The 18,951-nt window shown below is 38.9% G+C and overlaps 1 protein-coding gene across 1 annotated transcript in view; it reads right to left on the minus strand.

Moving 5' to 3' along the window:
* LOC127413309 (X-linked interleukin-1 receptor accessory protein-like 2) overlaps nucleotides 1-18,951 on the minus strand; it is a 665,896-nt gene that overhangs the window by 373,042 nt on the left and 273,903 nt on the right. The gene's annotated exons all lie outside the window — the stretch shown is intronic.

Consider the following 18,951-nt stretch of genomic DNA (forward strand, 5'->3'; position numbering starts at 1 on the left):
AAAATTTCATTTTACTCAAACACATATCTATAAAGAGTAAATCCAGAGAAACTGATAATTTTGCAGTGGTCTCTTAATATTTCCCAGAGCTGTGTGTGTGTGTGTGTGTGTGTGTGTGTATATATATTCGTAATATAAACAAATGTCAAGATTTTCTGTAAATAACTTCACAATACTTGGAATAAAACGCACAATTTGTGGGACTACTTTTATGATACTTTTATTTTGCTTTTCCTTTTCGAAGATTGAAAGCTCCAGTTACAATACTTTGTAATTACATGGAAAAAATGGCTAGTACACAGTCTCAAATTTCTCTGTTTGTGCTGCACTGAAAAAAAAGTGGTACAGGTTTGGAACTACATTATGTAAAGTAAATAAAGACAACATTTCTATTTCGATGCATTATTCCTCTTAAGGCTGATAACCAGTTAAAGGGATAGTTCACCAGAGTTCTGTTCTCTGGTTTGTGTGCAGCCATGTTGTCAATATCGCTGGTGGTCCTGTTGAAGCAAAACAAAATACATTTTGCTTGAACGGCCTGTCCCGCGTGTGCAGAAACTACTGTTCTCACGCAAGGAGCTCTAAAGCTTGTGTGCAATCTCTCTCATGAATGTGCACAGGAGATCAACGGTCGGTCAAGTGTTTCACTTAATACATTAGATTTCGGTTTATCACCAATCCTTATCGTATTCCTTCAGGACAAGAACAAGAGTTGCATACAATAATTTATTAGACTTTTGAATTATACTGTTGTGTCCTTTTGAAGCTTGAAGAGGTGGTCACCATACACTGCCTTTGTATGACATCACTGAGCAAATTTTTTTTTTTTCACAATTTCTCCCTTTGTGTTAAGAAAATAAAGTAATAGGGGGTTATAAAAACAGGGGTGAGTAAACAATGACTGAATTTTAATTTTTGGGAGAACTAATCCTTTAAGAATAACATAGGCTGGTTTGAAACACAATATATCAGTGTCTCAATCAGAAGGACAGCAGTTGATGATGACACTCATTTTTGTCAAGAAATGAGTCAGGAATGAGTACCAAAATGCAGGAATGAGTGAAAATACTTTTTATTATTATTAAAACAACTGAAAACAGAACAGGTAACACAAAACTGTCACAGGGGAAAGAAAACAAAACAAAATAAACTAGCAAAAGTATAAGAATTAAGACCGAACAGGACAGGAACAGACTGACTAGTAACAAAACTCACAAAATGCTCTGATAAATACAAGAAGGAAGAGGGCACAATATATAGGCAAGGCACATGAGGAACAGGTGAAGGCAATTAAAAAATCAAGGACTAAACGATGGAGAGTGACAAGGGTAAGGAGGGGGAAGGGACAGGGAAGCACACGGCTAACAGAAACACATACCCAGCCAATTACACAGACACACGGCAAACACACACAAACAGAAAACAGACAGAGACCGAAGGGCAGACCGAATCAGAATGAGCTTTATTGCCAAGTATGCTTACACATACAAGGAATTTGTCTTGGTAACATAAGCTTCCAGTGCACAAACAATAAAACAAGACAGAGATAATAATAAAAAAATACAATAAAAAAAAAGTGAATAGAAAATATAAGTATATAGAAATACACAATAATATATATATATATATATATATATATATACACACACACACACACACAGTTGAAGTCAGAAGTTTACATACACCTTAGCCAAATACATTTAAACTCAATTTTTCACAATTCCTAACATTTAATCGTAGAAAACATTCCCTGTCTTAGGTCAGTTAGGACTTTATTTTAGAATGTGAAATGTCAGAATAATATTAGATATAATGATTTATTTCAGCTTTTATTTCTTTCAGCACATTCCCAGTGGGCCAGAAGTTTACATACAATTTGTTAGCATTTGGTAGCATTGCCTTTAAATTGTTTAACTTGGGTCAAATGATTTGGGTAGCCTTCCACAAGCTACAATAAGTTGCTGGAATTTTGGCCCATTCCTCCAGACAGAACTGGTGTAACTAAGTCAGGTTTGTAGGCCTCCTTGCTCGCACATGCTTTTTCAGTTCTGCCCACAAATATTCTATTGGATTGAGGTCAGGGCTTTGTGATAGCCACTCCAATACCTTGACTTTGTTGTCCTTAAGCCAATTTGCCACAACTTTGGAGGTATGCTTGGGGTCATTGTCCATTTGGAAGACTTATTTGCAACCAAGCTTTAACTTCATGGCTGATGTCTTGAGATGTTGCTTCAATATATCTACATCATTTTCCTTCCTCATGATGCCATCTATTTTGTGAAGTGCACCAGTCCCTCCTGCAGCAAAGCACCCCACAACATGATGCTGCCACCCCCATGCTTCACGGTTAGGATGAGGTTCTTCAGCAAGCCTCACCTTTTTCCTCCAAACATAATGATGGTCATTATGGCCAAAAAGTTCCATTTTTGTTTTGTCAGACCAGAGGACATTTCTCCAAAAAGTAAGATCTTTGTCACCATGTGCACTTGCAAACTGTAGTCTGGCTTTTTTATGGCGGTTTTGGAGCATTGGCTTCTTCTTTGCTGAGCAGCCTTCCAGGTTATGTTGATATAGGACTCGTTTTACTGTGGATATAGATACTTGTCTACCTGTTTCCTCCAGCATCTTCACTAGTTCCTTTGCTGTTGTTCTGGGATTGTTTTGCACTTTTTGCACCAAACTACATTCATCTCTAGGAGATAGAATGTGTTTCCTTCCTGAGCGGTATGATGGCTGCGCGGTCCCATGGTGTTTATACTTGCATACTATTGTTTGTACAGATGAACATAGTACCTTCAGGCATTTGGAAATTGCTTCCAAGGATCAACCAGACTTGTGGAGGTCCACAATTGTTTTTTCTGAGGTCTTGGCTAATTTCTTTTGATTTTCCCAAGATGTCAAGCAAAGAGGCACAGAGTTTGAAGGTAGGCTATAAAATACATCCACAGGTACACCTCCAATTCAGTACACCTCCTATCAGAAACTAATTGGCTAATTGTCTAAAGGCTTGACATAATTTTCTGGAATTTTCCAAGATGCTTAAAGGCACAGTTAATTGTGGTTAAAAAATGAGTTTTAATGACTTCAACCTAAGTGTATGTAAACTTCTGACTTCAACTATGTGTGTGTGTATATATATATATATATATATATATATATACACACATACATACACACTACCGGTGAAAAGTTTTGAAACACTTGACTGAAATGTTTTTCATGATCTTAAAAAATCTTTTGATCTGAAGGAGTATGCTTAAATGTTTGAAATTAGTTTTGTAGACAAAAATATAATTGTGCCACCATATTAATTTATTTCATTATAAAACGAAAATTTTATTAAAAAAAAAAAAAAAAAAAAGTTTTTGAAATTGATGACTTGGACCAAATAATAAAGAAAAGCAGCCAATAAGTGCCCAACATAGATGGGAACTCCTTTAATACTGTTTAAAAAGCATCCCAGGGTGATACCTCAAGAAGTTGGTTGAGAAAATGTCAAGAGTACATGTCTGCAAATTCTAGGCAAAGGGTGACTACTTTGAAGATGCTAAAATATAACACAGTTATGATTTATTTTGGATTTTGTTTAGTCACAAAATAATTCCCATAGTTCCATTTATGTTATTCCATAGTTTTGATAATTTACTATTATTCTAAAATGTGAAGGAAAAAAAAATATAATAAAGAATGAGTAAATGTTTCAAAACTTTTGACTGGTAGTGTGTATATATATGTACAAATACAAATATGTTACATACAGATGCAAGGGAACGTATGGCAGAAGAGGTAAGGTAAGTTGGATAAATTTAAATAGACTAAGTTGTATATTGCACATAATTGTTGCTCAATGGGTCAGTTTTAGCTGTTCATGCGATGGATAGCCTAAGGGAAAAAAACTGTTCCTGTGCCTGACGGTTCTGGTGCTCAGAAGGCAACTGTTCAAAAAGGAAGTGGGCTGGGTGAGTGGGGTCTAGAATGATTTTTCCAGCCCTTTTCCTCACTCTGAAAGTGCACAGTTCTTGAAGGGAGGGCAGGGGGTACCCAATAATCCTCTCAGCAGTCTGAACTATCCTCTGTAGTCTTCTGATGTCCGATTTCATAGCTGAAACAAACCAGACAGTTATTGAAGTGCAGAGGACAGACTCAATGACTGCTGAGTAGAACTGTATCAGCAGCACCTGTGGCAGGTTGAACTTCCTCAGCTGGCGAAGGAAGTACAACCTCTGCTGGGCCTTTTTCACAATGGAATCAATGCAGGTCTCCCACTTCAGGTCCTGTGAGATGGTAGTTCCCAGGAACCTGAATGACTCCACTGCTGCCACAATGCTGTTTAGAATGATAAGCAGGGTCATTGTTGGGCTGTTCCTCCTAAAGTCAACTATCATATCCACAGTTTTGAGTGTGTTCAGCTCCAGATTGTTTTGACTGAACCAGTGAGCCAGCCATTCAACCTCCCTTCTGTATACAGACTCATTGTCATCTTGGATGAGGCCGATGACAGTAGTGTCATCTGAAAACTTCAGGAGCTTGACAGAGGGGTCCTTGGCAGTGCAGTCACTGGTATATAGGGAGAAGAGTAGTGCGGAGAGCACACATCCTTGGGGGGCATGTGCTGGAAGTGATTTTCCCCTGTCTCACTATCTGCTGCCTGTCTGTCAGAAAGCTGGTGATCCACTGACAGATAAATGTGGGAACAGAGAGTTGGTGTAATTTAATCTGGAGAATAGCTGGGATGATGGTATTGAAAGCCATACTGAAGTCCACAAAAAGATACTTGCATATGTCCCTGGTCTGTCCAGATGTTGCAGGATATGATGCAATCCCATGTTGACTGCATCATCCACAGACCTGTTTGCTTGATAAGCAAATTGAAGGGGATCTAGAGAGGGTCCAGTGATGTCCTTCAGGTGGGCCAACACCAGTCTCTCAAATGACTTCATGCCCACAGATGTCAGAGCAATGGGTCTGTAGTCATTAAGTCCTGTGATTTTTGGGTTTCTTTGGGACAGGAATGATGGTGGAGCATTTGAAGCAGCAAGGAACTTCACACTGCTCCAGTGATCTGTTGAAGATCTGTGTGAAGATGGGAGCCAGCTGGTCAAGCCAGGATTTTAGACAAGTTGGTGAAACACCATCTGGGCCCTGTGCTTTCCTTGTCTTTTGTTTCTGAGAGTAGCTTCTTTTAGCCACTCTGATTTCCTTATTCAGTGTGTTCCTGGCCTGATTGTACAAGATTTTATACCTAATTCTGTAAGCATCCTCTTTGGCCTGATGAGTTTTGCTGTAAACCATGGTTTGTCATTGTTGTTTGTTAAATAAGTCCTAGTAGGAATGCACATATCCTCACAGAAACTGATATATGATGTCACAGTATCTGTGAGCTCGTCCAGATTGGTGTCTGCAGCCTCAAAAACACTCCAATCAGTGCAGTCAAAGCAGGCTTGCAGTTCCAGCTCTGCTTCATTGGTCCATCTCTTTACAGTCTTTACAACAGGTTTAGCTGATTTATTTTCTGTCTGTAGGTTAGAAGATGATGAACCAGACAGTGATCAGAGATTCCCAAAGCTGCTCTAGGGACAGAGCGATATGCATCCTTTATTGTTGTGTAGCATGATCCAATATATTTCTGTCTCTGGTGGGGCATGTAATGTGCTGTCTGTATTTTGGCAGTTCACGGGTGAGGTAGCTTGATTAAAATCTCCCAGAATAATCATAAGTGAATCCGGGTGTTGTTGCTCCATTTCTGTGATATGATCAGCCAGCTGTTGTAGTGCTGCATTCATGCAAGCATGTGGAGGAATATAAGCAATCACCAGAATAAACGAGAAAAACTCCCATGGCGAGTAGACTTACAGTTGATAAAGAATGCTTCCAAATTAGGACAGCACATCTTCTTTAACGTTGTTACATCTGTACACCAACTTTCACTGATGTAAAAGCATGTTCCAGTGCCTCTTGTTTTCCCCTTTAACTCCACAATGCAATCCGTTCTGAACAACTGAAAGCCCAGCAGATGTAACGCGCTGTCTGGAATGGCTTCACTCAGCCAGGTTTCTGTGAAGCACAAGGTAGCAGCGTTTGAAAGGTCCTTTTTTGTACAGGTGAGGAGAAGTAGTTAGTTCATTTTGTTAGGAAGAGAGTGGAGATTCGCTAGATGAATACTCGGCAGTGCTGTTCAAAAGCCACGCTATCAGAGCTTGACCAGCATGCCGGCTCGCTTCCCTCACTTGCGTCTCATAGCGTGCTTAAACACAGCTGCGCCTCTGACTAAAATGTCCAGCAAAACGTCTGAATAGTCTAAAACCGGGAAAAGATTGTCTGTTATGTGCTGACGAATGTTCAGCAGTTCATCCCTGGTAAAAAGCCCCTCCTTGACGGACAGCAAGTCAAATTTGTTTACCCTTAACAATCTGTTTACCATTTCAACTTCAGGAGCTAGGTAGAAATGCAAACTCATGAATCTACTGTATGTGCAAACATTACGTTTAGAGCAGAATTCTCAGTTATTTTAGTGGAGTAAATGAATTAACTGAGCTTCAGATGTGCGGGCTTCTCATCTGTGTCACTTTAGACTTGAGTTTAGTCAGAACTTGAAAAAATTCTGTGAACTTGTTCATGTACATATGCACTTTTTCAAATTTTCCAACTGGACGGTTATTTCATTTTAAAGCCGCATGTAACCGGCAAAGTTTAAAAATCTTGTTTTAGCACAGCGGTTAACTGACAGGTAGAACTTTCACCTTAGAACTCCTTGGTTTCGCCATACTTGTTCTTGGGGAGTCAAAAATCTACAATACTGTATATCCACTGTCATATTTATACCATTTTAATGTATGTTATGCCCATGAATAGTACCCCCTAGTACTTATGAAATGATGAATGTATGACAGATAAAAATAAATAAATTTGACCATGACATTAATTTTACAACTCAGTCCATCAGAGTGACGGAAAAATATATTTTTATGTATTATGTATAACCTCTGGGTCCGACTTCAGGTGGAAAAACATTTAGAACTAACATGCTGATTTCCTGTGTGATCATGCTGTAAAAACAATGGACCATGAAACAAATCCAGAACATCATCATACACCTATTCTTACATAAATTATCCAGTTGAAATCACATAAGAATGGTTTGCATATGATTTAAACAAATTAATTCCGCTCTTGTATAAGGTATAAAATATATTTTTAATTTATTGCGAAATGTATTTAAATACAAATATATTTAACAGAAATATACATATATTTCTTTACATATATAGACTTTAAGTCATTGGCAATACTTCATGGGAGCAGGTGGTCAAAGCACAGCTGTTTTGCAGCAAATTCCATTTCCATGGTAACATCTCTGATTGGTGGAGCTTTCTTCAGGAATATGGGTAATGTATTTCTTCGCCTGGTATAAACCTATTAAACACGATTTCTACAAGTGAAGTAAAAATCACACTGAACAAGAAGCTTGGAACATCCTATCTGCCAACAACCAAGAAAATTTTTGTCCAGGTGTACCAAGGAGAATTGGTTCTGTTTTGGAAGCAAAGGTGGTCACACCAAATACTGATTTATCTTTTTTGATGTTTACTGGATTTGTATGATGTTAATTGATAAATGAAAACAATTTATGCCATTATTTTTTAAGACATTCTCACTATGCAACATTTTTCACAAGTGCCTAAAACTTTTGCTCAGCACTGTATATATAACTACAAATTATAAGAGTTTCAATTTATTTAAAAAAATGTTACAGCATAATTCCCATACATCCATTTGTTATATTTCATAGTTTTTATTATTTTACTATTATTCCACTATTATTATTTTAATATATAAAATAATAATAAAAAAATAATTAGTAGGTGCATCCAAACTTTTGATTGATAGTGCAAACACACACACACACACACACACACACACACACACACTCAGCTATGTAAATGGGGACACCGTAGACTTCTATTGTTTTTATATAAAGCTAACTATAATTGGACTTCCAAATGTGGACATCCCAAAATGTACCCAAAAAGAGGTTTTGTCTGATTTTACCGACTTCTGGGTACAAATTTGTCCCCAAACTATAGCTACAGCAAGTACACACACATATGCACACATTTAATAAAATAATGTGCTATATAATATACAAAAAAAACTTTATGAGCAAAAAATGAATTTTTGATAAGATTGTTTAATTATTTGAAAAGAAATGCTACATTCAAAACTTTGTCAAATAGGCAGAATCCACTAAACTCATTCATGTCAGAGAAGACAACATAAATGTCCACTTATGATACCAAAGGGACAACCTAGCTTTAAGGACGCAGTATACTTCATATAAAATCGAAAAACACTCGGGTGTGACATAATTGATGTCAAAAATGATGTCAAAATCTGGACAAAATAAAGGTGTTTTTGACTTTGTTTCAGTATTTCGTAACAGCTCGCCAGCATGAACTTTCAGGAAAACTTTGGCTGCTAAACACTTTTTTACTGCCATTGGTCCATGTTATCGGTAGGTATGATCTGGAGCTCCACCTATTTGGAGACCGACAGCTAATTCTGTATATGTTGTTCAGTCTGTTAAGATCAGTCAACATGTACTGTACACACCGGAGTGCAGAATTATTAGCGAGCTGGTGCAAACTTATCTAGATCTGTACGATCGTTCGCGTAGAGACATTTTCCAGGAACATGTTATGTGATTTTTCTGTTTAATAAGTCTACAAAAAGGAATCAAATCTGCTCAAATACTCTTAAGTGCCCATTCACTTGCTTGATATGCTGCTTCATTCATGATGTTTGCAGCCGAAAGCCATTCAAACATCTGCCCAAACTGAGATATGCCTCTTATCATCATTCTTTTGTCTGTATTCTGCCCACTAACACTCTTTTACACACCAATCCTTAATCATAAATTACAATAACAAGAGTGTAACCAGTGCATAATATGGCCACGCATGCATGAATAGTGTGAATTCTGATCAGTCTGTCTGGGTTTATTTTGCGATAACAACATGACTGTACATTATCCCTTACTTAAATCATGATTGAGTGGTTAAAACAGCTTATTTTACTGATATCATGTGAATTCTATTCATAAAAAATTCAGTCCATTAACTGAAACCATCCTTTGATATATCCACACAGACCACAGCGGCCAATAAACAAGCCAAGTTCGAGTTCATATACTATCGTCTGGTCTTATTATTATCTGCACATACAACGTGGAGTGAAAGCACAGGACAGTGCTGGTTACAGCTACATATGCACAAACTGTGAAATGCTCCATCATTTGAGTCAGAAGTAGTTTTTTGGAGTAACACGATTTTAGTCTCAGCTTTCAAATTATGTAATTTTATCACGAAATTCAAACAATAAATTCATTGTATACATGCTCTTTAATGGTGTGTGACAGATTGTGGTAGCAGCCCATTCAAATGGATGGGGGCACAGCGCTCCCTCTCTCCAACTTATAGCAGGCAAAAAATAAAAAAATAAATAAAAAATGAATGAACATCATAGGTAATGTTGAAAGATACAGTACATTTTACCTAAATGTGTCTTCTCTCATGTAATCGCCCAGTCTGTTAATGTTGAAATGACAATGGGGAAAATGAATGGGGAAAATCTCGAGCCCCGGAGAACTCACGGGATTAGCGCCTATGAACACACTGAGTGACAATCGCGCACCCACTCTGTTCTCTGCTATCTGCTTCACCTTGAACGTTACTTTATTAAAATCATTCCATTATCGCAAGCCCTTGCGATATGCATATCGTGATATGTACATTTGCAATACTTCGATAAATTAGATATATCATGCAACCCTAGTTTTACATGTAGTCTTGTGCATCCACATATTTAAATGGAGCTTTATTAACAAGGTTGGGGAGGAGCAAATTCATTTAATCCGACCAATCACACTGCCAGAGTAAGCATATAACAGCTGCTTACCTCTACGTGGCATCGAGTCTTCCGGAATTCGGCCCCACCCATTCCCCACGAACAGACTCATGCGAGAGACTCGGATCGTCAGATGCAACTCCGCTGCAAAGATTCGCCCTCATCAGAACAGCTCTTCCGTCTAAATCATCTGCTTCTGCAACTGGCTGCTTCGGTGCTGTTTACATGTGAAACAGCTCCCTACGACTGTTCACATATTCTCTTTTATAAACTTTCCACCTGGAGTGGTCCGTTGCGTAAAGCTGCTTCCGCAAACTGGCTGCATCGGTGCCTTATACATGTCAAACAGCTCCCTACAACTGTTCATATGTTCTGTTTTCTAAACTTTCCACCCGGAGCGGTCCGTTGAGTGAGCCTGCCTTCGCGAACGGGCGCTGCTCCGGCTTCATGTCACTTGAGCTCTATTACAGCTTTAATTGAACACAAGGAAAACAAAGATTAACTATTTAATTCAATCATCATTCCAATGCTCCCCAGCATTTCAATCTGGTTCTCCCGCACAGGTGATTCCTGTTAGCCTCATTACTTCATCGTGCATCCTGTTTAGGCTCCATTCAGCGATTCTGTTTGAAGTCATCTTCCAACATGATTATCACGATTGTTGTCCACCCAAGTCTAAAGTAATGGGCTTAAATCGACGCAGATGATTCGGCTGTCACTTTGCTTCATACAATATTTTGGTTTTCTGTAGAATTTATTACAGGTCATCAACATAAACAAGTCGTTTTATTGCCCACACTACTGCAAACAGTGCCCATATAGCATTTATTAAATCCAACTCTCAGGCACATTATTGTCACTCCGTGCAAATAATATAGAGCTAATGGAATTACTCGCATTATGTTGGAAAACTATCTACAAAGCTCCATACCATTCGCTTAAGTTAAATAAACATCAGACTATGGTATTTATCATGGTAGGTAGTTTCAAGTGCTTTCTAATTTCATGACAAACCACAACTTTAAACAACGTTGTACATATGCACACGCAAGCATGTTCCCCAACATTGCTTTACATATGTTCCCGACATTTAATCTAGCAAACATTATGTTTAAGGCATCTGCAAACGCTACGTTTACCATGTTAACATGTTTACTATTGTCTCAATACATCCCTAAGCAGCATAAATGTGCTGTCCAGGTGCCGCAATCGTGGCGTCTTTCGGGTTGTGCGACTAAACCTCCCACTACACTGCAAACAGCACAAATGCGCTATCCAAGTGCAGCAACTGTGGCACCTTTTGGGCCATGCAACAAACTCCCACAAAACCACAAACAGAGCTAATGTGCTGTCCATGTGCCACAACCATGGCGTCTTTCGGGCCATGCGGCAAACTCCCACTACACTGCAAACAGCGCAAATGCTCCATTCACGTGCCACAACCATGGCACCTCTTTCAGGCCATGCACCTAAGCATTCATGGCTCCGTAACCTATATTATGCCACTCATACCAAACAAACCATTACCCACCTAGTGATCGACACATTCGGGCTGTTTTAGGTCTTCCCTAAACATTTCACCATAAGTCCGCACTTTCAATTTCATTCGAAAATAGCCTACCATATGCCCTCACATCGAATGCCGTGCTTGATGACTCAACCCATTCATATTGCAGAGTGAGTTCTCATTTATAAGCAGCGTAAACCTTTCACATGAAAACACGGGCTCTTCCTGTTAAACTCTGTGTGGTCCCATGCTCGAGGATTCAGCCTGTTTTGGTTCGCATAAGGAGCTCCTTTAAAAATACAGCAAATATTCACTTCCACAAAAATCAAGTGTTCTACTGTCAAATGCAATGCGGGCCCACGCCTGCGGACCCAGCCACCAACAGCTCCGAGCGAGCTCAGTAAAAATACAGCTAAAACATTCCCATGATTTGTATGCTTTCCCATTGAATGCAGTGTGGTCCCGTGCCGAGGACTGCATCCCTCCTCCCCTTCCCTTCCATGGGCCATTGGAGCAGATTCCCACGTGAGGCTGCCTCCGCTGGAGAACCCCGCTCCAGACCCATTCCCCTCTTCACTTTATCCCCCTCCTTTGAACCATTCTAATCTCCCCTGCTCCGGAACCATTCCCTGTGTGACACTGCCTCCGCAAGCGAACCTGATCCCAAATCCCTTCTCAGCTAATGCCATGCAGGCACACGCTTGTGGATTCAGCTGCCCGCAGCACCAAGCGAGCTCAGTAAAATGCAGCATAAACCATTCTCACATGAATCACATGCTCTCCCATTGAACGGTGTGCGGTACTGCACTCTAAGATTCAGCCCATTCAAATCACAAAGAGGGGAAGGCTCTCATTTAAAGCAACTCTAATCACTTCATCTGAATGCAGCATGAGCTCTCCGATTCGAATACAGCGAGAGTCACCATGTCCAAGCCGTGGGCTCTACCGTTCAAATCGCAGTACGGCTCTCCCGTCCAAATGCAGTACGGCTCTCCCGTCCAAATGCAGTATGGCTCTCTCGTTCAAACGTAGCACAGCTCTCTTTTTCAAATGCAGTACGGCTATCTCGTTCAAATGCAGTACAGCTCTCCTGTTCAAATGCAGCATGGGCTCTTCAGTTCGAATCGCAGTAAGGACTCTCCCATTCGAATGCAGCAAGAGTCACCACGTCCAAGCCGTGAACTCTCCCGTTAGAATCGCAGTGAGTTCTCTTCTGTTCCAACGCGGGAGGACCCCCTTTGAATGCAGGCTGGGCTTACCCATTCTAATTGCCATGCAAACCTTATGTCAGTAGGATGCAGGAGACGCAACAGAGTAAATCATTTACGAGAATCAGACCAACACAAAGAGGACATTCAATTTAAATTTTCAATCTGCCGAATTCTGTCCAGCTCTCCCAAGTTAAATTCCCTCTCAACAAAGCAAAACAGACCAAACAAAAAGAGGACATTCAATGGGCCCATCCGTCAAACCAACTGCGTCTGGAAGAAGAATTAAGGTTGTGCCCAGATGGCTTGGATTCTGGCGTAATGATCCCTCCAGCGCATAACAGCTCCAGCAAGAGCTCATTTCTATGCGGCCATAACCGCCACTGTCCCTTCAGTGCTTCAGTCTACATTCACTCTCCAATCTCTACCTTTCCTGCTCCTCTCATTCTATCTTCTTTGGCACATCTGCCCATCTCACACAAGGATCAGCAAGCAATTTTTGTAGTTATTTTGTCATTTCTGGTTAGTCTCTTTTGGGGGGTAAATAAGAGGCTTTGAATACATTTTATCTCTTCCTCTGAACTACAAGACTCCGTAGCTAAAGACTTGCTGTCCCGTTTCCTGGCTTCTTTTAGGGGTATTTGAGCTTGGGTCGAGCCCTTCGCCCCACACAGTGAGCCACACATGTTTACACTATCCTCAATGCAGGATTACAATAACTTGTGAACTACTGAAATGGAGTTTAACTAACAAGGTTCGAGAGGAGCAAGTTCATTTAATCCGACCAATCACACTGCCAGAGTAAGCTGTAGGGACATTTGGTAGTATAAATTTACATACATAAGTGCCCACATACCTTCACCAATAATATGTAGGAAATTGTATAATGACATTAGCCACCTTTGACCACCATTATAAGAAGGATAAATTACATAATTAGATTAGAAATCTGAATAAAGATTCTCCACCATTTAAAGTGTAATACAACAGGCTCATTGTATCTCATCACAATTAATATGTAAGGAATTATCTTAAGGGAATTATGATTAATTCACTAAATTACAGGTTACTTAAATTATATTGCATTTCCTTGGTTCTTTGACTCTTTGTAGAAAGTTTTGTTTCTCTGTCGATGTTTTGGACCACTGTTTAGATCATGGATTGGAATGATGAGGCGGGGCTTTGGAGAGAGGCCTGCCGCAAGGGAGACTTGCGACTCCCTGTCACGTTGGTGAGTCGTAGTGCAGAGAAGAGAAGGGATTCCTCTGAACTTTTCATTCCGAGCTTTCCTGGACTCTACATTGTGCGGAACCTGGCAGAGGGGTGCCGACGCAAAGCCAGCCGAGGAAGGGCTAAGAGCCATGAGGGTAGAGAGGAAACGGAGGATGCAAGAGCATGCAGAAGAGAGAGAGTGTTTGTCCGAGGTGGGGAGGCTTTGTACTGTTGAGGTTGGCCGCACCCCAAAGGTGTCTTGAGCCAATCTGAAGTGTCTTTTCTGATACCATGTGATCATTTCTCTGTCCCACCTTCTGAAGGTGATTGATGAGTCTTTATCTGTGAAGACTCCCGTTTCCCGCTCAAAACATTTTTTAATCATACATTTTATATATCTCAGATACAACTGAATATATCAAAAATTTATCAACATAAACATTCCTGAAATGCAGAAAGAATCTCAACGATAGTAAACATGTTGTGCTTGTCATGAATGGTTATCATTCCAGTAAAATGACATGAATAAAACAAGATTAAAGATTATAATCATCAATTTGTCAGTTATAAGTGATTGCAAGTCACTACAAATTTTAAAAGTTACATCAGGCTACAATCATTTGTGTAAGATAACATTTTACTATCAAAAACAGACTGTGCATTGTGCAGTGTAGAACAATACAATGAAGTCTTCTGATAGTATTATAGCTCATAATACATGTATATGCATTGTTAAAACTCAAGAAAAGTTAGTTTTGTGACTGTGTCAAAGTTCCTGGATTTTAGATGAGATATCCTGATGTGTGTATACACTTGAAAAGTTCATTTTGTACATTTGAAGTTGAGTAGAGCATTAGTTTTCTGTCCTGCTAAGAAGTTCAACAGTTCAGATCCAATGAGTCTGTTCAATCTCTGTGTCTTGAACAATGATGATAGTCATGTGAGGTTCATGCTGACCATCACCTTGGTGCATCCACAGAACTCTCTTTGTTCTCATGATGGTCAACATTAGGCAGCTGTGGATTTTAGCTAGACTTCTTGGCAGAGTCTTTAAATTTATGACTTTGAGGAATGTCTGGAGTGACTGCTGGCCTGTGTGTTTTAGTTAATAACTTAGAAGTAAATATCTGTATAGATCCTGGATTTAAGTTATTCAGCGTGGAAATTAATAATTTTTCTACTCATAAGACCCTACAAAGTGTATATAAACAACTGCTTACCTCTACGTGGCATCAAGTCTTCTGGCATCCCTCCACCTCCCCATCTCCTCCTAAATATTCCATCAATACAATCCAAGTCTGAGGGGGGTGGGGGTATTCGAGCTTGGGTCAAGTCTCGAGCCTCGAGCCCTTCACATCGGACAGTGAGCCACACACACATTTACACTACCTCAACGCAGGATTACATTAACTTGCAAACTACTGAAATGCCCCTCTAAACGCCTCACCCGGCAGTGTGGCCAGTGTCTGAATGTTTGCTAACAGTACACCATTGCTCAGTTGTTTCAAACATCTTTTTGGCTCTGAGCAAAGAACGAAGAAGAACTTCACCGTGAGTATACTGGTGAGTATACTTGAAGCATAATTGAGTCAACTCAGTCCGCATTTGACAAGCAACTCAGTTTAAAAAAATGGCGGCCCACTCGGTGAAAACTTGAGATGTTATGAAAGACAAAGGTAAGATTTAGAAATTTTGTTTTTATTTTGTTTTGATATGATTAATTTCGTTTTTATTAAGCCATCCCATTGTTTAAAATCAACTATGACCTCAGGGTTTGTGAGCATAGGTACTCACCACTGCTGACTGGGAGCACCCCACAAGCCTTGGCATTTCAGAGATGCTCTGACCCAGTGGTCTGGCCATAATACACATGGCTTCTGTCGGAGATCACGGCTTATGTGTCCATGTTAACACATACCGGTAAGTGAAGTTCTTATATGTTTTTGAAGAGTGTGCATATGCATATGTGATTAAGTGCATCAGGGAAACCCGGAGTCTAATGTAAAGGGAAATCCCACTATTGCAGCTCAGTGTATCTGTCAGATTACACAGTGCATGCCACTTTTGTGTCTTTAAATGGTAGATAGCCGTTTCTTCTGGTTTCTGTTTAGTCATCCAATTTTAGTCATTTATTTGCAAGATATTGTTAATATATTAGAAAGAAAGAAATAACAACAGTCCACATGGTAGACCAGCAACCACAGATGGCATGTGCGCATTAGCAATCACATTTTCTCACAAAAGACAGAATCAAACTAACTGTACTGCGCTGTGAATACAGTGCCTTTACTTATAGCACACATGAAGCGCTTTTACTTTGAAGTTTCTCTTACATGCCAATGTGGCTCCAGCGAGCAGATATCTCCTGATAGCAGTTTACACTGCTCAGATCACCTGCTTGGAGTGTCATGGACTAACCGTTATGCAACATTCGTGAGTCAGAGGAAAAGAGTTTTGATCCAGGCTGAACAAATACAAGCTTCAGCAGAAGATATATGACTGTACGGTTTGTGAGGTTCATGAATTACATCTGTTTAACTAGGTGTCCTCAAATTTGCAGATGGTTTATGATAGATGTTTTATTGAATTTAATCTTTTAACTATATCATTAGACAAGACATTTAAAAGTAACAGGGAACTGTTGAGGAGAGAGAGAGAGAGAGAGAGAAACAATGAAACACACAAACACTTTAAACATCATGAGCTCCAGTGCGTCTGTCGTGGCTCTGATGCAGAGGACAGTTTAAATGAGACGTTGTTGTACATTGGTCTATTATTGTAGTAACACAATGGCAATTATCAACAAAAGAACTGTGATTGGTCATTTACATGTCTCAGACGGCTTCATTGCATGCAAGCAGGTTATTCTCTGTACGCTCGTAGCTTGAAAAACTAATTGGCCTAACGGAAAATTATATACTGATGCCAATATTAAAACAATTCTGAATACAGGCTGATTTATTGGCCGCAGCGACATATCGGTCTACCAAAATTTTTAACATTAAAAGTTTTATATTCAGCTTTAATGGGCTGTCTTCATTAATATCACTAGTGCTTCGCGTGCGATTTCTCCAACACACTTATGTTTAAGACATAGTACGTGCTTACAGGAAGTCCAAAATTCCTTGGCCATGCCCAATAACTTTGCGCATATGATGCATTGCATAGTTCTATGCTAAAGATGTAGCGCTCTTAAAATATTATTTTCTGAATCATACGTGTATCAGCCCAAACCACCACAAGTAATTATATAATCATAAGTGTCCTGTATTCGAGTGCTTATGATTGTAGAAATAACTGGCACAGAATTTTGCTTAATGTTACATTTTTAAATGAACTTGCCAAGTATTTTGACAGCTGTAAAATGTTAAATCCAACTCCTGCATGTGCTCAACATTTTGAGGGTTTTGTAATTAAATGAATAAGTTATTGTTGGAATGACCAAAAAACAGTTGAAGATAACATCACAGAATTAAAGAAACCAACAGCATGTCCAGTTTGCCTGAAACATGACAGTTTGATGGGTTTCCTGTTGGTTTCTGGTCAGGTAACAGACCTCTATCTTCTGCCAACCATTCTTTATCATTCATGTCATTTAGTAGAAATACCAAATGATTTTACAAATACAGTCACAAAACAGACCCCCTGAAATTAATATTAATGACATGTAATATACTAAATAAACTTTTACATAAAAAATAGTGAAAATAGGGTAACCCTTCACAATATGGTTGTAAAATAAGAAAACTAACACCATTACAGTATTTATTCATCTTGGATACTGTTAATTCCTATATATAATATAGGCCACTAACATATTTTAAACATTAAATGTAAAATTTATGAATACACTATGGACTATCAATGAACAATATATTTACACATGAACATAAATCAACATTAATAAATGCTGTAAATTGATCATTGTTAGTTCATGATACCTAATGCATTAAATGTAAACAAAAACCCAGCAAACACAGTACGTTCTGCCAATGTCACCAGTTAGTTGTCCTTTCGTCAGTGCAACGTTACTTTATGACAACATTGTGGAGACGTCACCAGTTAGTCGTCCTTTCGTCAGTTATATATGGTGTCCCTTTAGGCCCTAAAATATAACTTTGCATCACGCACTCGTCTCAATGAACGTGTCACTCAACGTCTTGATTTTTTAAAGGTTCTACTATTTAATCCATTAAATTCAAGACGCAGACGAGACGTAGAGGTGATGCAGACGTCACGTAAACCATGTGTGTCAGTGAAGTGCCACAGCAGATGTCACATGTCATTCACATGTTGCAGTGGAGTGATTTGTATTAAATTTCGCTAACGCATAGTGCAACATGTTATGTAATACGGTTCAGTGAAGCATGTCAGCGTCTGCTCTAATTACTTCCCTTCACTCACTCGTCTTAATGAACGTCACATCTGCGTCTGCCATTTTTTTTAAGCATGTAACTATTGTTCCTGATATCTAGTTATGTGTTTTTCTTGGCCAACTTGTTCAATGAACTTATAAATATATTTTAAAAATAAGAATTTATTGCATCACACTCTTTTGTTTATCTACTACTGCGTGCAGGATTAAATTGTTATATTGTTAGTATAATGCAACTAGAATGAGAAAAGAGATGCTTAAATGTAAAAACTCTACCAAATATAACATATAAATAAATGCATAATAGCTAAATATAAATGTGATCAAAGATAGAAAAAAAATAAAATGATTATAATTTATATGAAATCTACTTATTAATTTGTATCACATACTAATATATTATTATAATAAAAAGATACTTAAACTGACAGTCATTTGGTTTGATGCATGCAACTTTGTTTAGATTTACATGCATTTTATCCAAAGCAACTTACAATTGAGTAAAACAATATAAGGGTCTGTAAATATAAACTCGCAAAAAATAAGGTCTGTAAAATGTTTCTGGAAGATTCTAACATGTTCATATTTTGATCAACCCCCTGAAGTATTTCAAAGACAAGATAAATATACAAAATGGTTCCCTTCAAGTCCAATGCTTCACCGTCTCATCAGGGTATAAATGTCCTACATAACTGGCCTCTGATATTGGAAAAAAGTAAAAACATTTGAAACAGGGGTGTAAATGG

The sequence above is a fragment of the Myxocyprinus asiaticus genome, chromosome 22, assembly GCF_019703515.2.
Source record: "Myxocyprinus asiaticus isolate MX2 ecotype Aquarium Trade chromosome 22, UBuf_Myxa_2, whole genome shotgun sequence".
NCBI lineage: Eukaryota > Metazoa > Chordata > Actinopteri > Cypriniformes > Catostomidae > Myxocyprinus > Myxocyprinus asiaticus.